Source organism: Rattus rattus, chromosome 7 (assembly GCF_011064425.1).
Source record: "Rattus rattus isolate New Zealand chromosome 7, Rrattus_CSIRO_v1, whole genome shotgun sequence".
In the NCBI taxonomy this organism is placed as follows: Eukaryota; Metazoa; Chordata; class Mammalia; order Rodentia; family Muridae; genus Rattus; species Rattus rattus.
In genome coordinates, this window is record NC_046160.1 from 86,703,809 (window position 1) to 86,723,408 (window position 19,600).

The following is a 19,600-nucleotide window of genomic DNA, read 5'->3' on the forward strand; positions in this document are numbered from 1 at the left end:
TTCAGGAAACTTTTTCAGTGCCCATGTGTTCGAGATGCTGCCCTAGTTTTTCTTCCATTAGTTTACTATCTGGCTTGATGTGGAGGTTCTTGATCCAATGGACTTAAGCTTTATTACAGGCCTAATAAGCATGGATCGATCTGCATTCTTCACATGTTGACCTCAGTTGAACCCAGCACCATTTGCTGAAATTTCTATTTTTCCATTGGATGGTTTTGGCTCCTTTGTCAAAATCAAGTGCCCACAGGTGTGTGAGTTCATTTCTGGGTCTTCAATTCTGTTCCATTGGTCTATCTGTCTCTCTTGTACCAAAAACCAAGCAGTTTTATCACTATTGCTCTGTAATACTGCTTTTGAGTTCAGGATAGTGATTCCCTTAAGTCCTTTTTTTTATTGTTGAGAATAGTTTTAGCTATCCTAGGTTTTTTTGTTATTCCGCATATATTTTGCAAATTGTTCTGTCTAACTCTTCAAGAATTGGATTGGTATTTTATGGGGATTGCATTGAATCTGTAGATCGCTTTTGGTAAAATGGCCATTTTACTATCAAGTTTGCTGCATTGGAATGTTGCTTATGAGCTCTCCATGGGGCAGCAACCAGGAGGACCCTGGCTCGTTTCCAGGAGCCCCAGTGCACCAGAGTCCCAGATGGCGTTTAGTGTTTTCCTCTGGAGTCAGAGAGATGTGGGCAGAGGTAGTCTCTTCTGGTTTCCGGGCGGTCTGCCTCTCTGAAGGTTTGGCTCTCCCACCACGGATTTGGTGCAGAGAACTGTTTATCTGGTCGTTCTCTTCGGGTTCGCAGTGTGTCAGATAGTGGACCTGCTGCCCTAGGCTCTCATTCCACGGAACCAAACCCAGAGGCCGAGCACAGCTTTCCCCTCTGGAGCCAGGAGTTGTAGGCAGGTGGGCAGTGTTGGTGTGGTCTCTTCCACTCTGCAATCCAGGAGTGCCCACTCAGGGTGGTGGAGCTCTCTCTCCCCATGGGGTTTTTGGGAGCAGTGAGCTGAGTAAGGGTTTAGATTGGGACTCCTCTAAAACCAGAAGTGTCCACCTCTGTTTTTATCTGTTAATCTTTTGATTGCTTTTCTGTGTGACTGAATGCTATGTGTCCTCTTTGGCGGACTTCTATTTTCTGGACTCTTTTCTTGTTTTCTCAACATCCTACTTGAGATTCTTGTTAGTAGCTGTTACAGGTCCTCTTTACCACTGAGAACATACAGGATCCAACTAGAGGCCAACAAGAATGTTCCAGACACTGATGGAAGGCCCTCAGTACTGCCTGTTGACTTCAACATGCTTGCAGGTAGGGAATGCTACAAGTCTTTCACCAGGCTCCAATGGTGGATCTCTGAGGGGCTGGAAAATGCCCCACCAATTTGGTTAAGGTAAGAAAAAGATATGAAGAAAAAGTTGCAGAAACTTGAGGATTTAAGCTAAATTGCTGAGAGAGTTAATGTAAGTTACAGGAAAAGTAACTTTGAAGTGTGGATCAGGTAAAAAGAAAAAGACCAAAAGAGCAAGAAGCTAAGGGAATAAAAGAGACAGAAAGAAGAAAAATACAGAGATAAAGAGAGATAAAAGGCAGGAGGAAACTTATACTGGCCACAGCAGTTAGAGAGATTAGGAAGACACTACCTGGCAACAGAAGAGAATTCCTGGCTAAAGATCAGTGTGCCTATTATGAGGAAAAAGGGCACTGGGTCAGGAACTGCACCAGGATAGAGGGGAAGTGCACCCAGTGTTTTGTGGATACAGGGGCCCAACACTCTGTGTTCCTATGCCCAAGTGGGCCAGTGTCCATCAAAGGACCTTGGTTACGGGGGGTACAAACAACAAACAATACTTATGGACTACCCAAAGAATGTGGACCTTGGCATGGACCGTGTAACCCACTAGTTTATGGTCATCCCTGACTGCTCCCATCCCTTGCTCATGAGAAATTTGCTCTCCAAAATGGCTTGTGTGGGCTGAAATAGCTGGGTGAGGCCATGTGTATGCATATCTACAGATTGAGTATGTGGAGCTTAAGACTGGTCTCAGTGGTGCTCGCTTTGGCAGCACATATACTAAAATTGGAATGATACAGAGAAGATTAGCATGGCCCCTGCGCAAGGATGACATGCAAATTCGTGAAGCGTTCCATATTTTTATAGAACACATGAAACTCAAGACGGATGATCAAAATGTGAATGCTTCACTCCTTCTTTAGAAGGGGAACAAGAATACCCTTAGCAGGGAAGAGAGAGGCAAAGATTAAAACAGAGACTGAAGGAACACCCATTCAGAGCCTGCCCCACATGTGGCCCATACATATACAGCCATCCAATTAGACAAGATGGATGAAGCAAAGAAGTGCAGGCTGACAGGAGCCGGATGTAGATCTCTCCTGAGAGACACAGCCAGAATAAAGCAAATACATAGGCGAATGCCAGCAGCAAAACACTGAACTGAGAACAGGACCCCCGTTGAAGGAATCAGAGAAAGAACTGGAAGAGCTTGAAGGGGCTCAAGACCCCATATGTACAACAATGCCAAGCAACCAAAGCTTCCAGGGACTAAGCCACTACCCAAAGACTATACATGGACTGACCCTGGGCTCCAACCTCATAGGTAGCAATGAATGGCCCAGTAAGAGCACCAGTAGAAGGGGAAGCCCTTGGTCCTGCCAAGACTGAACCCCGAATGAACATAATTGTTGGGGGAGGGCGGTAATGGGGGAGGATGGGGAGGGGAACACCCATATAGAGGGAGGGGGGAAGGGTTAGGGGATGTTTGCTCGAAACTGGGAAAGGGAATAACATTCAAATGTAAATAAGAAATACTCAAGTTAATAAAAAAAAAAAAAAAAAAAAGGACTGGTCTCAGTGCACCAGTACCTGGTGCTGGGAGATGTGTGGCTTACTGCCATTCTGCCTGGAACACACCAGTTCTGCCAGCTGGGCACTAACAATTATCACCCAATCCAGGACTTAAACTGTGGTAGAGTGGCTGATGTTTTGTCTTTGAATAAAATGTCCCAGAGGATGGGACCACTGCTCAGCTGACATGGACTAGATTCACCACCGGTTGGGGGCAGTCTGGTCACCTTGCTGCCCATTCCTGACCTGGAGCCACCACAGCATGAGGGTCAAGTACTGGCAGAAGCTCATGGGTGGAGGGAAGACCTCTGCGACTGACCGATTGACCCATGCTGAAAGCTGAGGCTATCTTGTCTACAGACAGGAACAGTTCTCTTCATGAAGGTCAGAGATGAGTGGATGCGGTCATGGGGGACAACACAAATGTCATCTTGGATAGACAAACCTCTACCCCCCAGCACATCAGTGCCATAGATGCCTTTGCCATCGCTTGGATGTCCTGATGAAGCCAGCAACTGTGACTATTATTCATTGCCCAGGACATCAGGATGGAAGAGATTCAGTGGCATGGGGCAATAAAAAAGCAGATCAAGTGGCTTGAAAAATGGATATGCAGGAGCCTATCCTGGTTGGAGACCGAGAAGAGACAGCCACTGGGTACTGAGATTGGACTAAGGGATAGCCTCACTTAAAATGTACAACAGAAGATAAGGCCCAAATTGCTTAGAAGAGAAAGGACAATGGCATACTTGAGGGAAAGCTATACTCCCCAGAGAACAAACAAAAGACTCACTTTGCCAAATACACAATTGGACTCATTTATGAGATAAGAAGCTTATCCAAGTAGTTAAGCTATATGAGGTAGAGACAGTAAAAAGGTGTAAGGTATGTCAGCAAGTGAATGCTTAGCAAGTAAACAGGGCAAAGAGACCTATGGTGTTTAGTGGGAACTCAAAGTGAACTTCACTGAGAAAAACCAGGAAAATATGGTTACAAGTATCTTCTAGTGCTTGTAGATACCTTTTCAGGAATAGATAGAAGCTTTCCCCACCAAGCAAGAGATGGCCTCAATAGTTATCAAGAAAATACTGAGAGAAATCTTCCCCCTGTTTGGAGTGCCCAAGGTAATCAAGTCAGAAAACGACCCTGCTTTCATTGCCAAGGTAAGCCAGGGTGTGGCCAAGTATTTAGAGGTCGATTAAAAATTACATTGTATCTACAGACCTCAAATTTCAGGACAGGTAAAGTAAATAAATAAAACTCTAAAAGAGAGCTTGACCAAATTGACCATGGAGACTTGTCTTAGTAATAATGATTTATATGCCAGGCTAAAAGACCTACAGGTGATACAGAAAGAAATGTGGTCCCAGCTGACAGCAGCCTATGCCCCGGTGGACCCCTGAGACACCTCACCAGTTCCAGGTTGGAGACTCGGCTACATACGACAACAGCAAGCCCAGACACTCGAGCCTCGCTGGAAAGAACCATACTTGGTGCTGTTGACCATCCTGACAGCCATCAAGTATCAGCCCTCACCAGCCGCACACTAGCTGTTGGGGATGAAAGCTGGGAACTAAAGGGACATTCAGATATTCAAAAAGCTCCCTGGACTTGCACGTCAGATAAGTGGATACATCAGAGATGTGACTGATGGGATAACTGTAATGCTAACTTGAAGAGTGTGCTTTAGAAACAAGAATTTTGGTTCCCCTTGGTTCCATCGAAATAGGTCCCCCAATCGCAGGTGTGGGGGTAGGCTTGATTTCTATTGTGAATGATGTAGCATTGCATATGTTAGTATTCCTAACTCTTCTTGGAACTGTGCCTCAGGGATCACAACCTGTATAAGTTTAGAAGTTCCTAAAGGCAGACATGACATTTGTGTGTAGATTCAGATAGTGTCCGGATTGGAATCCTGATGCTAAAGACTTAGTAAGACACAAAGAAGAATTGAAAATTACTCTGGCAATTATCTTAGTGCTGAGTTTAGGTACTGCAAGGGCAGCTACAAGGACATCTGCTGTTGCCCTACAGCACAAGGCTTATAGAGAATTCAGGGCTGCCATTGACTTAGATATAAAAAAGAGTTAAAAAAAAAAAAAGACATTTTAGCTGACCTCCAAGAAACCCCAACCATGCTCTCAGAGGTAGTTCTTTAGAATAAGAGAAATTAGACCTGATATTCCTTTAAAAAGAGGGTCTGTGTGCTACACTAGAAAAAAAATGTTTCTACCTAGACCATTCAGGGGTTGTTTTATTCTTAAAAGATGGAGTATTATGCGCTGCTCTCAGAAAAGTGTTGTTTTTAAGTAGACCATTCAGGAGTAATTAAAGACTCCATGAGTAAGCTTAGAAAAAGGTTAGACAAAGGATAGAGAGACAGAGAAGCACATCAGAGATCATTCAAGAACTGGTTTCGTAGATCTCCTTGTATCCATTCTTCTGTTGAAGGGTATCTGGGTAATTTCCAGCTTCTGGCTGTTTTAAATAAAGCTGCTAGGAACATAGTGGGGCATGTGTCTTTGTTATATGTTATGGCATCTTTTGGATATATGCCCAAGAGAGGTATAGCTGGATCCTCAGGTAGTGCACTGCCCAATTTTCTGAGGAACCTCCAGACTGATTTCCAGAATGGTTGTACCAGTCTGCAATCCCACCAACAATGGAGGAGTGTTCCCCTTTCTCCACATCCTCGCCAGCATCTGCTGTCACCTGAGTTTTTGATCTTAGCCATTCTGACTGGTATGAGGTGGAATCTCAGGGTTGGTTTGATTTGCATTTCCCTTATGACTGAAGATGTTGAACATTTCTTTAGGTGCTTCTCAGCCATTCAGCATTCCTCAGCTTTAAATTCTTTGTTTAGCCCTGAACCCCATTTTTAATAGGGTTATTTGTCTCCCTGCAGTCTAATTTCATGAGCTCCTTTTATATTTTGGATATGAGCCCTCTATCAGTTGTAGGATTGGTAAAGATCTTTTCCCAATTTGTTGTTTGCTGTTTTTTCGTAACGACGGTGTCCTTTGCCTTACAGAAGCTTTGTAGCTTTATGAGATCCCATTTGTCGATTCTTGTTCTTAGAGCATAAGCCATTGGTGTTTTGTTCAGGAAATTTTCTCCAGTACCCATGTGTTCGAGATGATTCTCCACTTTTTCTTCTATTAGTTTGAGTGTATCTGGTTTGATGTCGAGGTCCTTGATCCATTTGGACTTAAGCTTTCTACAGGGTGATAAGAATGGATCGATCTGTATTGTTCCACATGCTGACCTCCAGTTAAACCAGCACGAATTGCTCAAAATGCTATCTTTTTTCCATTGGATGGTTTTGTCTCCTTTGTCAAAAATCAAGTGCCCATAGGTGTGTGGGTTCATTTCTGGGACTTCAATTCTATTCCACTGGTCTATCTGCCTGTCTCTGTACCAACACCATACAGTTTTTATCACTATTGCTCTGTAATACTGCTTGAGTTCAGGGATAGCGATTCCCCCTGAAGTCCTTTTATTGTTGAGGATAGTTTTAGCTATCCTGTGTTTTTTGTTATTCCAGATGAATTTGCAAATTGTTCTGTCTAATTCTATGAAGAATTAGATTGGTATTTTGATGGAGATTGCATTGAATCTGTAGATCGCTTTTGGTAAAATGGCCATTACTATATTAATCCTGCCAATCCATGAGCATGGGAGGTCTTTCCATCTTCTGAGATCTTCTTCAATTTCTTTCTTCAGAGGCTTGAAGTTCTTATCATACAGATCTTTCACTTGATTGGTTAAAGTCACACTGAGTTATTTTATATTGTTTGGTACTATTATGAAGGGTGTCATTTCCCTAATTTCTTGGCTTGTTTCTCTATTGTGTAGAGGAAGGTTACTGATTTATTTGAGTTAATTTTATACCCAGCCACTTTGCTGAAGGTGTTTATCAGGTTTAGTAGTTCTCCGGTGGAACTTTTGGTATCACTTAAATATACTATCATATCATGTACAAATAGTGATATTTTGACTTCTTCCTTTCCAATCTGTATCCCCTTGATTTCCTTTTGTTGTCTGATTGCTCTGGCTAGAACTTCAAGAACTATATTGAATAAGTAGGGAGAGAGTGGGCAGCCTTGTTTAGTCCCTGATTTTAGTGGGATTGCTTCAAGTTTCTCTCCATTTAGTTTAATGTTAGCAACTGGTTTGCTGTATATGGCTTTTACTATGTTTACGTATGGGCCTTGAATTCCTGTTCTTTCCAGGACTTTTATCATGAAGGGATGTTGAATTTTGTCAAATGCTTTCTCAGCATCTAATGTAAGGATCATTTGGATTTTATCTTTCAGTTTGTTTATATAGTGGATTACATTGATGGTTTTAGGTATAATAAACCATCCCTGCATTCCTGGAATGAAGCCTACTTGATCATGTTGGATTACTGTTTTGATGTGCTCTTGATTCAGTTTGCAAGAATTTTATTGAGTATTTTTGCATCTATATTCATAAGGGAAATTGATCTGAAGTTCTCTTTCTTTGTTGGGTCTTTGTGTGGTTTAGGTATAAGAGTAATTGTGGCTTCATAGAAGGAATTCGGTAGTGCTTCATCTGTTTCAATTTTGTGGAATAGTTTGGATAATATTGGTATGAGGTCTTCTATGAAGGTCTCATAGAATTCTTCACTGAACACCATCTGAACCTGGGCTCTTTTTGGTTGGAAAACTTTGAATAACGACTTCTATTTTTTTAGGAGTTACGGGGTTGTTTAAATGGTTTATCTGTTCCTGATTTAACTTTGGTACCTGGTATCTGACCAGAAAATTGTCCATTACCTCCAGATTTTCAAGTTTCTTGAATATAGGCTTTTGTGGTAGGATCTGATGGTTTTTTTTAATTTCCTCTGATTCTGTAGTTATGTCATCCTTTTCATTTCTGATTTTGTTAATTTGGACACCCTCTGTGTCCTCTCATTAGTCTGCCTAAAGGTTTATCTATCTTGTTGATTTTCTCAAAGAACCAGCTTTTGGTTCTGTTGATTCTTTCTATGGTCCTTTTTGTTTCTACTTGGTTGATTTCCACTCTGAGTTTGATTATTTCCTGCCTTCTACTCCTCCTGGGTGTATTTGCCTCTTTTGTTCCAGAGCTTTTAGGTGTGCTGTCAAGCTCCTGTTATATGTTCTCTCCTGTTTCTTTCTGCAGGCACTCAGAACTATGAGTTTTCCTCTTAGCACAGCTTTCATTGTATCCCATAAGTTTGGGTATATTGTACCTTCATTTTCATTAAATTCTAAGAATTCTTTAATTTCTTTATTTCTTCCTTGACCAGGTTATCATTGAGTAGAGCATTGTTCACCTTCCACGTATATGTGGGCGTTCTTTCCTTATTGTTATTGAAGACTAGCTTTAGCCCATGGTGGTCAGATGCATGGGATTATTTCTATCTTTCTGTATCTGTTGAGGCCTGTTTTATGACCAATTATATGGTCTATTTTGGAGAAAGTACCATGAGGTGGTGAGAAGAAGGTATATCTGTTTGTTTTAGGATAAAATGTTCTATAAATATCTGTTAAGTCCATTTGGTTCATGACTTCTCTTAGTCTGTCTACGTCTCTGTTTAATTTCTGTTTCCATGATCTATCCATTGATGAGAGTGGTTTGTTGACATCTCCTACTATTATTGTGTGAGATGCAATGTGTGCTTTGAGCTTTAGTAAGCTTTCTTTTATGTCTGTATGTGCCCTTGTATTTGGAGCATAGATATTTAGGATTGAGAGTTCATCTTGGTGGATTTTTCCTTTGATGAATATGAAGTGTCCTTCCTTATCTTTTTTGATGACTTTTAGTTGAAAATCAATTTTATTCGATATTAGAATGGCTACTCCAGCTTGCTTCTTCAGACCATTTGCTTGGAAAGTTGTTTTCCAGCCTTTCACCCTGAGGCAGTGTCTGTCTTTGTCTCTGGTGTGTGTTTCCTGCAGGCAGCAGAATGCAGGGTCTTCATTGCGTATCCAGTTTGTCAATCTATGTCTTTTTATTAGGGAGTTGAGACCATTGATGTTGAGAGATATTAAGGAATAGTGATTGTTGCTTCCTGTTATATTCATATTTGGATGTGAGACTGTTTGTGTGCTTTTCTTCTCTTTGTTTTGTTGCCAAGATGATTAGTTTCTTGCTTTTTCTAGGGTGTAGCTTGCCTCCTTATGTTGGGCTTTACCATTTATTATCCTTTGTAGTGCTGCATTTGTAGAAAGATATTGTATAAATTTTGTTTTGTCAAGGAATACCTTGGTTTCTCCATCTATGTTAATTGAGAGTTTTGCTGGATACAGTAACCTGGGCTGGCATTTGTGTTCTCTTCAGGTCTATATGACATCTGTCCAGAGTCTTCTGGCTTTCATAGTCTCTGGTGAGAAGTCTGGTGTGATTCTGATAGGTCTGCCTTTATATGTTACTTGACCTTTTCCCCTTACTGCTTTTAGTATTCTTTCTTTGTTTTGTGCATTTGGTGTTTTGAGTATTAGGTGATGAGAGGATTTTCTTTTCTGGTCCAACCTATTTGGAGTTCTGTAGGCTTCTTGTATGTTTATGGGCATCTCTTTCTTTAGGTTAGGGAAGTTTTTCTTCTATGATTTTGTTGAAGATATTTACTGGTCACTTAAGCTGGGAGTCTTCACTCTCTTCTATACCTATTATCCTTAGATTTGATATTCTCATTGAGTCCTGGATTTCCTGTATGTTTTGAACCAGTAGCTTTTTCTGTTTTACATTTTCTTTGACAGTTGTGTCGATGATTTCTATGGAATCTTCTGCTCCTGAGATTCTCTCTTCTATCTCTTGTATTCGTTTGGCAATGCTTGTCTCTACGGCTCCTTGTCTCTTCCTTTGGTTTCTTTATCCACGGTTTTTTCCCTTTGTGCTTTCTTTATTGCTTCTATTTCCATTTTAAATTCCTTCACCTGTTTGATTTTGTTTTCCTGGAATTCTTTCAGGGATTTTTGTGATTGCTCTATATAGGCTTCTACTTGTTTATTTATATTTTCCTCCTGACCCGTCCAGCAGGTCCAGTTATTCAGGGTCCCAAAGAGGAATGTACAGCATTTAAAGCTCTGAAGCAGGAATTGAAGCAGGAACTGAAGCTTAGGGCAGGGGGAGTACTGGGAAGTGCCCAAGGACATAAGGTGAATCATTAAACAGCAAGATATTCTCCTTAGACAATGAGGCAGCAGTCTACGGGGGAAAAGTTCTTAAAGGTCAAGCCCTTCTCAGGAATCTTCTCAGGGCAGGGCTTTATCTTAGCTTAGTTCGGACGTCCGGTCCCCGACATCCTCCGTTTCTCTAAGGGAGTTCTTCATGTCTTTCTTGAAGTCCTTCATCATCATGATCATATGTGATGTTAAATTTAGATCTTGCTTTTCTGGTGTGTTTGGATATTCAGTGTTTGCTTTGGTGAGAGAATTGGGCTCCGATGATGCCATGTAGTCTTGGTTTCTGTTGCTTAGTTTCCTGCGCTTGCCTCTCGCCATCAGGTTATCTCTGGTGTTACCTTGTTCTGCTATTTCTGACAGTGGCTAGACCATCCTATAGGCCTGGGTGTCAGGAGTACTGTAGACCTGTTTTCCTGTTTTCTTTCAGCCATTTATGTGAACCGAGTGTTTTGCTTTTGGGCGTGTAGTCTTTCCTGTCTACTGGTCTTCAGCTGTTCCTGTGGGCCTGTGTCCTGAGTCCACCAGGCAGGTCCCTGGAGCAGAAAAGATGGTCTTACCTGTGTTCCTGCATCTGAAGTTGCTTGTGGGTGACTGCTTTAGAGCTCTCCATGAGGGCAGCAACCAGGAGGGCCTGTGCTGCCTTTTGACGGGGTCCCCGAGCACCAGGGTCGCAGATGACATTAGGTGTTTTCCTGTGGAGTCAGAAATGTGGGCAGAGTGCAGTCTCTTCTGGCTTCCCAGGCATGTCTGCCCCTCTGAAGGTTTAGCTCTCCCTCCCACAGGATTTGGTGCAAAGAACTTTTGACAGGGTTCCTTCATGTCTGGGCAGTGTCTGGAGTGCAGGGGCCCTGCCACCCGAGTGCCCCTATCTTCTGGTTCCCAGAGGCCACATACAGTTTCCTCTTGGGCCAGGGATGTGGGCAGGGGTGGGCAGTATTTGTGGTCTCTCCTGAACTGCACTCTCAGGAGTGCCCACCTGTCCGTGCAGTGAGCTCTCTCTCCCAAGGTGTTTGGGAGCAGTGAGCTGTGGGCTAGGATCAGCGAGGTTGGGGCTCCAGCTAAAAACTGGAAGTGTCTGATCCCAGAGGAAAAGTTGGTCTTACCTGTGGTCCCGCGACTCAAGTTACCATGTGTGTTTTTCTGTGATTGGGTTACCTCACTCAGGATGATATTCCAAGTCTGCATTCTTAAATATGTTAAATGTTATTTTTATTCAAGAAGGTACCACATACTCTTGTACAAATACAAGATAGAGGACAAAGTTTTCTTTATCATTCATTACATACTGAATAGAAAGTTGTATCAAAAATTAAACTCAAAAGTAGTCACTGGCCTGCCTTATGTGTGCTGGCTTACTATGCATATGCTGTTTGTCATCCTCAACAAGTGGCTAGACATCCCTGGTGGCTCTTTCAATCCCACTTCGCCTTGCAGAATGTATGTTGCAAGTCTGGATCCTGCAAAAGAATAAGAGTAGCATGAACCAGAACCACACCTTCCTCTTCTTGACCCATTTCTGATAACTGAGTGTCTCCATTTAATGAACTGTATCGTCATTCAATCAATAGCAAGCTTTGTAAGCCTCTGACAATCTTTAACTGGAATTAAACCATCACATCAATGACTACATGCACTGCAGATGCTGCCCTGTGGCTTAGTACAGGGCAAAGATGGTGTCAAATCTTTCCTTCTCTTAAACAATGAGTGCTCTTCTTCTTCCTTCTCAGGATCACACACATCGATAGCCTATGAGTACACAAAAGAGATCCGAGTATCTAGGATTTAATTATCTGGCTGATTATGGTGGTGCACACTGTTAATCCTGGGTCATCAAGCCTTCAAAGTACCAAGGGGCTCCTCGCCCAGTGATGCCAGATATGGCAGTATGCTGCTACATATCCAGTTGGAGTCATGGGTACCCCCTGTGTATTCTTTGATTGGGGTTTAGTCCCTGGGAGCTTTAGGGGTTCTTGTTGGTTGATATTGTTGTTCTTCTTATGAGATTGCAAATCCCTTCAGCTCCTTCATTCCTTGGCCAAACTTCCCCACTGGGGTCTCCACGCTCAGTCCAATATTTGGCTGTGTGCATCTGAATCTGTATTGGTCCAGTTCTGGCAGAACCTTTCAGGGGATAGCTATACAGGGCTCCTGTCACTAAGCATTTCACGGCATCAGCAATAGTGTCTGGGTTTGGTGGCTGCAGATGGGATGGATCCCTAGATTGGGCAATCTCTGGATGGCCTTTCCTTCAGTTTCTGCTCCACTATTTGTCCCTGCATTTTCTTTTGACAGGAGGAATTCTGGATTAATATTTTTGAGATGAGTGGCCCCATCCCTCAACTGGGGGCTGTGCCTATCCACTGGATAAGCTCTCTACAGTTTCTATCTCCCCTTTGCTGGGTATTTTAGCTAAAGTCCTCCCTATTGGATCCTGGGAACCTCTTGGGTCCCTGGCATCTGGCACTTTCTAGTGGCTACAACCAGTTCCCCATCCCCACTGATGCACACCCACTTTCAAATTCCTGACACTCTGTCCTTCACACTCATCTCCTCCCTTATCTGAACTGTCCCCCCTTTCCCCTCCCAGATTCTTCACTCCCTCTACTTCCAAAAGATTATTCCCTTCCACCTACTGAGTAGTACTGTAGCATATACACTTCCATGTGATGTTCTTTCTTCTTGGGTTTCATATGGTCGGTGAGTTGTATTGTGGGAATTCTGAGCTTCTTTTTGGCTAATATCCACCTATCAGTGAGTACATACGATGTGTGTTCTTTTGTGTCTGAGTTACCTCAGGATGATATTTTCAAGTTCCATTATTTGCCTGACAACTTCATGAAATCATTGTTTTTAATAGCTCAGTAGTACTCCATTGTGTAAATGTACCACATTTTCTGTATCCATTCCTCTGTTGATGGACATCTGGGTTGTTTCCAGATTCTGGTTATTATAAATAAGGTTGCTATAACATAGTGGAGCATGTGTCCTTGTTATGTGTTGGAGCATCTTTTGAGTATGTGCCCAAGAGTGTTATAGCTGGGTCCTCAGGTAGAGATATTTCCAATTTTCTGAGGAATTTCCAGACTGATTTTGATTTCCACAGGAGTTTTTCCAGCTTGCAATCCCACCAGCAATAGAAGAGTGTTCCCCTTTCTGCACATCTGCACCAGGAACTGCTATTACCTGAGTTTTTGATCTTAGCCATATTGACAGGTGTGAGGTGGAATCTCAGGGTTGTTTTTACTTACATTTCCCTGATGACTAAGGATGTTGAACATTGCTTTAAATTCTTCTTGGCCTTTAGAGATTCCTCAATTGAGAATTCTGTTTAGCTCTGTACCCCATTTTTAAGAGGGCTATATGGTTCTTAGGAGTCTGACTTGTTAAGTTTTTTGTATATATTCTATATTAGACCTTTATCAGATGTAGGATTGATAAAGATATCTTCCCACAGTGAAAGCAGTGTTAAAGGGAAAACTCATAGCTCTGAGTGCCTTCAAAGAGAAAGTGGAGAGAGCATAGATTAGCAGCTTGACAGCACACAGCTCTAGAACAAAAAGAAGCAAATACACCCAAGAGGAGTAGACAGCAGGAAAAAATCAAACTCAGGGCTGAAATCAACCAAATAGAAACAAAAGGAACTATACAAAGAATCAATAAAAGCAGTAGCTGGTTCTCTGAGAAAATCAACAAGATAGATAAACCCTTAGCCAGACTAAACAGAGGGCACAGAGACAGTATCTAAATTCACAAAGTGAGAAATGAAAATGGAGAAATAACAACAGAAATTGAAGAAATTTTAAAAAAATCATCAGATCCTGCTACAAAAGTCTATACTCAACAAAACTGGAAAATCTAGATGTAATGGGTAAATTTTTAGACAGATACCAAGTACCAAATTTAAATCAGGATCAGATAAACCATCTGAACACTCCCATAACTCCCAAGGAAATAGAAGCAGTCATTAAAAGGCTTCCAACTGAAAAAGCCCCTGGACCAGATAGTTTTAATGCAGAATTCTATCAGACCTTCAAAGAAGTCCTCATACCAATACTTCTCAAAGTATTTCATAAAATAGAAAGAGAAGGAACACTACCTAATGCATTCTATGAAGCCACAGTTACACTAATACCTAATCCACACAAAGACCCAAGAACTTCAGATCAGATTCCCTCATGAACATTGATGCAAAAATACTCAATAAAATTCTTACAAACTGAATCTAAGAACACAACAGAATGATCATCCATCATGATCAAGTAGGCTTCATTCCAGGGATGCAGGTATGGTTCAATATCTGGAAGTACATCAACGTAATCCACTATATAAACAAACTCATAGAAAAAACACATGAACATCTCATTAGATGCTGAAAAAGCATTTGACAAAATTCAACACTCATTCATGCTAAAATATTGGAGAGAACAGGAATTCACGGTTCGTTTCTATTCTTGACCTAATGTTGGACAAAGTAGTTGAATTTCATTATAGATGCTTAATTTTAAATATTCACAGGACAAAACAAGCCCAAAAGTTATTTCCTTTCTTTTTTTGTTTTTCTCTCCTGTTTTAAATTTCTTTTAAGTCTCCTCCTACCTGGTTCTCCTTACTTGGGCCAGTTTGAGGATAGTTTAATATGGATAATGATTCTAGAGTGTGCCTATACTTACTGCTGCATTAATGTTAAAGTCAGTACCACTTGAAACTCTTCCAGTAGTCTTTGCAGAGTGAATGTCAAGTTTAACCCATTACATATACACCAGTAACTTAGCTTGAAAGAAATGGATCTTATCCGGTGAAAATCCATGATGATTTTTAAAGGTATATTTCAATAAGCAACTATCGATAGCTGACTATTACTGATTGCATACTAGAGCATGGTAACAAGATTACCTATATTTTTCTTGTCTTTTTAAAATATATAATATTAGTATTATTTTATTACACATGTAGGGGGTTTGCCTGTATATGTGACTTCATCCTTGATACTTATGGAGGTCAGAAGAGGGCATCAGATCCCCTGGAACCACCATGTGGGTGCTGAGAATCAAACCAGGGTCCTCTGGAAAAGCAGCCAGTGCACTTAACTCTGTGCATCTCTCTGGAGATATATCCTAGTCTTGTTCTTGTCATCCATGTCTAACTGAACATCTCAAAAATGTGAATCAGTAATTTCTTAAGTTCCCATGTGTACGTAAACATTTTCAATTCTTTAAAAATGCCCTCCCTACACTACCCTCCACATTACAACATTCTTCTTTCTTTTAAGGGCAAAATTCTCTATGAGGGTTGTGTATTCTAAATTTTTCCCCTTCTGCTTCACCTTACTCAACTGTTTAACTCTGTTGCCAACCTCGCACTTGTTGAAATGTTCAGTGACTTTCACTTTGCCAATAACTACGGTGCGCATTCTTAGCCAGTCCCACTTAGCCAGGCAGCAGCAGTTGACAAGATACTTCGGTTTCATGATTTGTCTTTACCAGTCCTCCGAGACAACTGTCATTCTGGTTGCTCAGGTCACATGTAGTAGACACTGGTGTGTTTCCCACATTCAGTCTGACAGGATCCCTTCGTCCTATAACTGTCTCTGTTTCCATCACCTCTCATCCCTGCTTGTCTTCATCCTTTACCCACCCAGATCATTTTAGTAGCCTGTTACTCTATTATTAAGCAAAATGATCTTGAAAATAAGGTTAGTTCATGTCATTTCCCTGTTGGAAACCCTATAGTGCAGTGGTCCTCAACGTGTGTGTTATGACCCCTTTGGGGAATTGAATAACACTTTCACATGGGTCCCATGAGAGATATCCTTAATATCATATATTTACATTTCAGCTCATAAAAGTAACAAAATGACATTTATGAAGTAGCAATGAAAATAATTTTATGGTTGGGGGTCACCACAACATGAGGAGCTATATTAAAGGGTCACAGCATTGGGATGGTTGAGAACCATTGTTACAGCGGATCTGTTTCATTCAAAGTCAAGATTTACGTCTACTTCTTGAACCTTATGTGCTACTTTAACCCCTGTTCTAGCCCACTGGCTGTTTCCTCTCCCTTCAGGTAATCAATCACATGTCTCACCACCTTTAGGTGTTTTCTTTCTAGGTATCATAGCCATTGTATTTAAAACTATAGCCACTCCCAACCCAGCAGCTCCAACCCTTACCTTGCCAACCTTCTAAAAACTGAATAAGTGATTCCTTTTTATTGTCTGTGTCCTTCACTCATGCAATGCCACTGGGAATGTAGTTCTGCTTTTATCCAAGAAAGTAACCTAAGGCTCTGTAATAGTGCTCAACACTATAGTGGACCTTTAGTAAACAGTCCTGAGTCCAGAGTAAATGGATACACTCTTCATCTTAACAAAGACTGGAGGAAAGTACTAGGAACCAAAATACTGTCCCTTTACAACTGTGACTCTCAAAATTCAGTCCTCGGTGTACATGAATTAACTTCAAATGGAAATGCAAGAGTTTCACTTTGAACCAAATCAGAAACCGAGGGTTGGTCCACTGATGTGTTCTGAAGTACCCTTTACATCTTATAACTCACCTACACTTTGCTTGAATAGTCTGAGAAGGAACATGCAGACTATCGTGAGTATTTTTTTCATTTTTTATTATTATATTTTTAAATCATACAGTTTACATTACACAGTGACATACATCCTTCTAATGTTCTTTCATGATTTTCACACTATTTATAGGTAACTTTATTGGTCTATCTATTTATTTATTGGCTTTGGACTTATTAACATTTGTATTACTTTGAAGTTTAGAAAACTTAATCTTCATAAACATATTTACTAATTTTCTTGAACTCTTTGGTAATTTCATATGCAGATAATGTAGTTAGGTCATACACACCCCCAGTCCACCCTCCAAATCCTTCCAGACTCTACTCCCACCCCATTCCCCACCCCCATCAAGATGGCCAACCAAAAGCAAATCTTGGTTTTGTTAGAACTCTGAGCCCCATCAGTGCTTCCTGAGTGCTGAGTATGCAAGTGAGCAGGGCCATCTGCTGGAGCATTGACAACCTATGCGGGCCCCACCCCTGAAGAAAGCTCTTTCTCCTTCCCCGGCAGCCATCAGTTCCCAAGCTCCTGAGCTAGGGATAGAGCATTGTGAGGCCTTTCCTGTGGACACCGGGATGTTGACTGTGTGTACAGGGGACCACAGCCTCTCTGGCTTCCTGAGAGCAGCAACTTCATCAGGTCCAGAAGACATGGTTTTGTAGCACTTCTGCTTAGCCTTGGGCCTGTGAGTTGTTTGGGCTCTCTCTTGCTGATACCCTCCAAGCTGTGAAAGAAGTGGGTGTATGTAGATGCCCATGGAAGGTGAAGCACTCAATCCTTGCTCAGTGTCTAGCTGTCATTTTTCCTGTGAAATAAGAGGAACCTCCCAGGAGACAGGAGAAGGTCTATGTGGCATGTTGGTGGAGCAGCCCTTAAAAGTGGGTCAGGAAGGCACTAGTGGTTTTGTGATATATGTAAGTAAGTTACCAACTCTATTAGTGAAGAATAAGTACTTTACTCCTAGTGTATTAGTCGTCAGCACAGCTAGACTGGGGACAAGTGATTCCCTTAATGAGCACCTTGGGAATGTCTTGACGTCACCACGTCCAGGTTTGCCTGTGAAGCTACATCAGCACGTATCTAAAATTGATACAGGCACATACTCATTCACTCAGCCCTCATCTCATCTGGCTTAGACCCTGGGAATAGTCAAGACCAAAGACAGCTCTTTTTTAAAACTTAGGCTGCAGTTAGTTAAGACATACAGTAATTAAAGAAATGTAATTAAAAAATAAAATAGGAGTAGGATTTGATAAATTATGGTACTTCCATCACTACAAAAATTCCTTTGATCTCATATAAAGTAGGATGAAAAGAATACAGAACTATTGCAACACCCTTAACTGTTCTGATCTTGCTTCCCCTCCTCCCAAACTAGTCTGAATTATGAGTTTTTAATGTGTGATTCATCCTTCACAGCAGATCATCTTATGAAGTAAGGCATAGTATGCCACAGTAAGTCTTAACCAGCTTCTAGTGGGATTTTCTATAATTTCTTTTAAAATTGTAGTGTCCTTCCTTGTAATCTCTTTATACAGCATCAAATGTGTTGGCTGACATAAAGCTTAAGTGGTAGCTGCTCTTAGAGTTTGCATTCTCCTTCTCTATATCTGTGTGATGAGATTCCACTGCACTCCTGAGATTGGTTTCTGTTCATTGGGTAAGAGATGGTTGTAAACCCAAGGGCTTCTCGTTCCTCTTTAGGGGTTAGAATTGCAGGAAACATTGTGCCACACTGCTGAAGCCCAGAGAGTTGATGAAGTGTTTGAAAGTGCTTTCCAGCAGGAACACCCCCAAGTGTGTTCCCTTAATGAGCACCTGGAGAATGTCCTGACGCCATGTACAGTTTTGCCCGTGAGACTGTATTCTGATGCCAGGAATGTCCTAACTGGAAAAATTGATTCTCCTGAAAACTTGAAGGAATTTAAAGATGACCTTGTTAAGGTGCTTGTGTAGGTGCTAATTCAGCACTGCTCCAAAAGGCTCAGCATGCAGGAGAATACTCACAAAACTAAAAATAAGGGAGAATTCTCACCAGTGGTCCCACCAGCTTCAAACAGCCCACCGTGCCCCAAGTCCCTGGAAGACTCAGATAGTTCAAATTCAGACACTGTCCATGACTCGTTTAACAGTAGTGTTTTTGATGATGAACCAGCTATCAAAAACAGAAAAGAAAAACTTCAGCTCAAAGATCTACTTTGTACAAATTTGCCTATTCCAGGGTCAGTAGATTCCCAGAGTGCGGATGCCCGTTCTGCAGGCACAGGTCCCAAAAATGATCTTTACGGGACAGTCATGTTGGGACTCCCTGCTGTTGACAAAGGACAGCGAGAAGATGGGGCATATATTCCTCTCATGGAGTTCAGTTGTTTCCAGTCTCGCTTGCTGTGTTTACATGAAGAATGGAGATCTAACTGCACACCCCGTTCCAAAATAATGGAGATGAGCCCCTTGTTTCCAGAAGACTGGTGTCAGTTTGTTGTAAGGGAATTGGAATGTTTCCACTCAGAAGAAAAGTCGTGTGTACTAGAAGAAATTGCAGAGGGTACAGCTTTAAAAGACTTGTATATCCACACAGTGATGGCTTGTTATATTGGCTTATTTGGAATAGACAATGGAGTGCATAGCTCTGGTTAGGTAGTAAGAGTCTAAAATGGTGGCTTACCCTGGTCTGGCACCTTGGATTGGCTCTCAGAAAAACCAGAGTTTTTCCACCTGGTTCAGAAAGCATTCAGGTAAGTTGCTTTGATTATATACAAGTTGTTCTTTTTTTTTAATTACTAAAAGAATCTTTTATTTGTTTTTTTAGATTTTGTGTACATGGAGGATTGTTTTAATGGGACTCGTTGAATTTCTTCACTTCATTTTTCATTTTTCCCTTGTTTTGTTTGTTTAGGTTTTGTTGTTGTGTCTGTTGTTTTTGTCAGTATTGAGGGTAGAACTGGATATCCTGCCTCTGACTTCAGAGTGTGGCTCTTAGAGGCATC

General features: G+C 41.4%; 1 non-coding gene and 2 pseudogenes across 1 annotated transcript; all 3 read left to right on the top strand.

The window, feature by feature from the left end:
* Nucleotides 1–1,913, top strand: part of LOC116906127 — a 4,879-nt pseudogene extending 2,966 nt beyond the window's left edge.
* A 129-nt stretch (nucleotides 1,914–2,042) lies between these two features.
* LOC116906306 lies at nucleotides 2,043–2,149 on the top strand. Its single transcript, XR_004388594.1, has one exon. It is a non-coding gene; the product is annotated as a U6 spliceosomal RNA (small nuclear RNA).
* Nucleotides 2,150–3,462: 1,313 nt separating this feature from the next.
* Nucleotides 3,463–19,600, top strand: part of LOC116906128 — a 33,131-nt pseudogene continuing 16,993 nt past the window's right edge.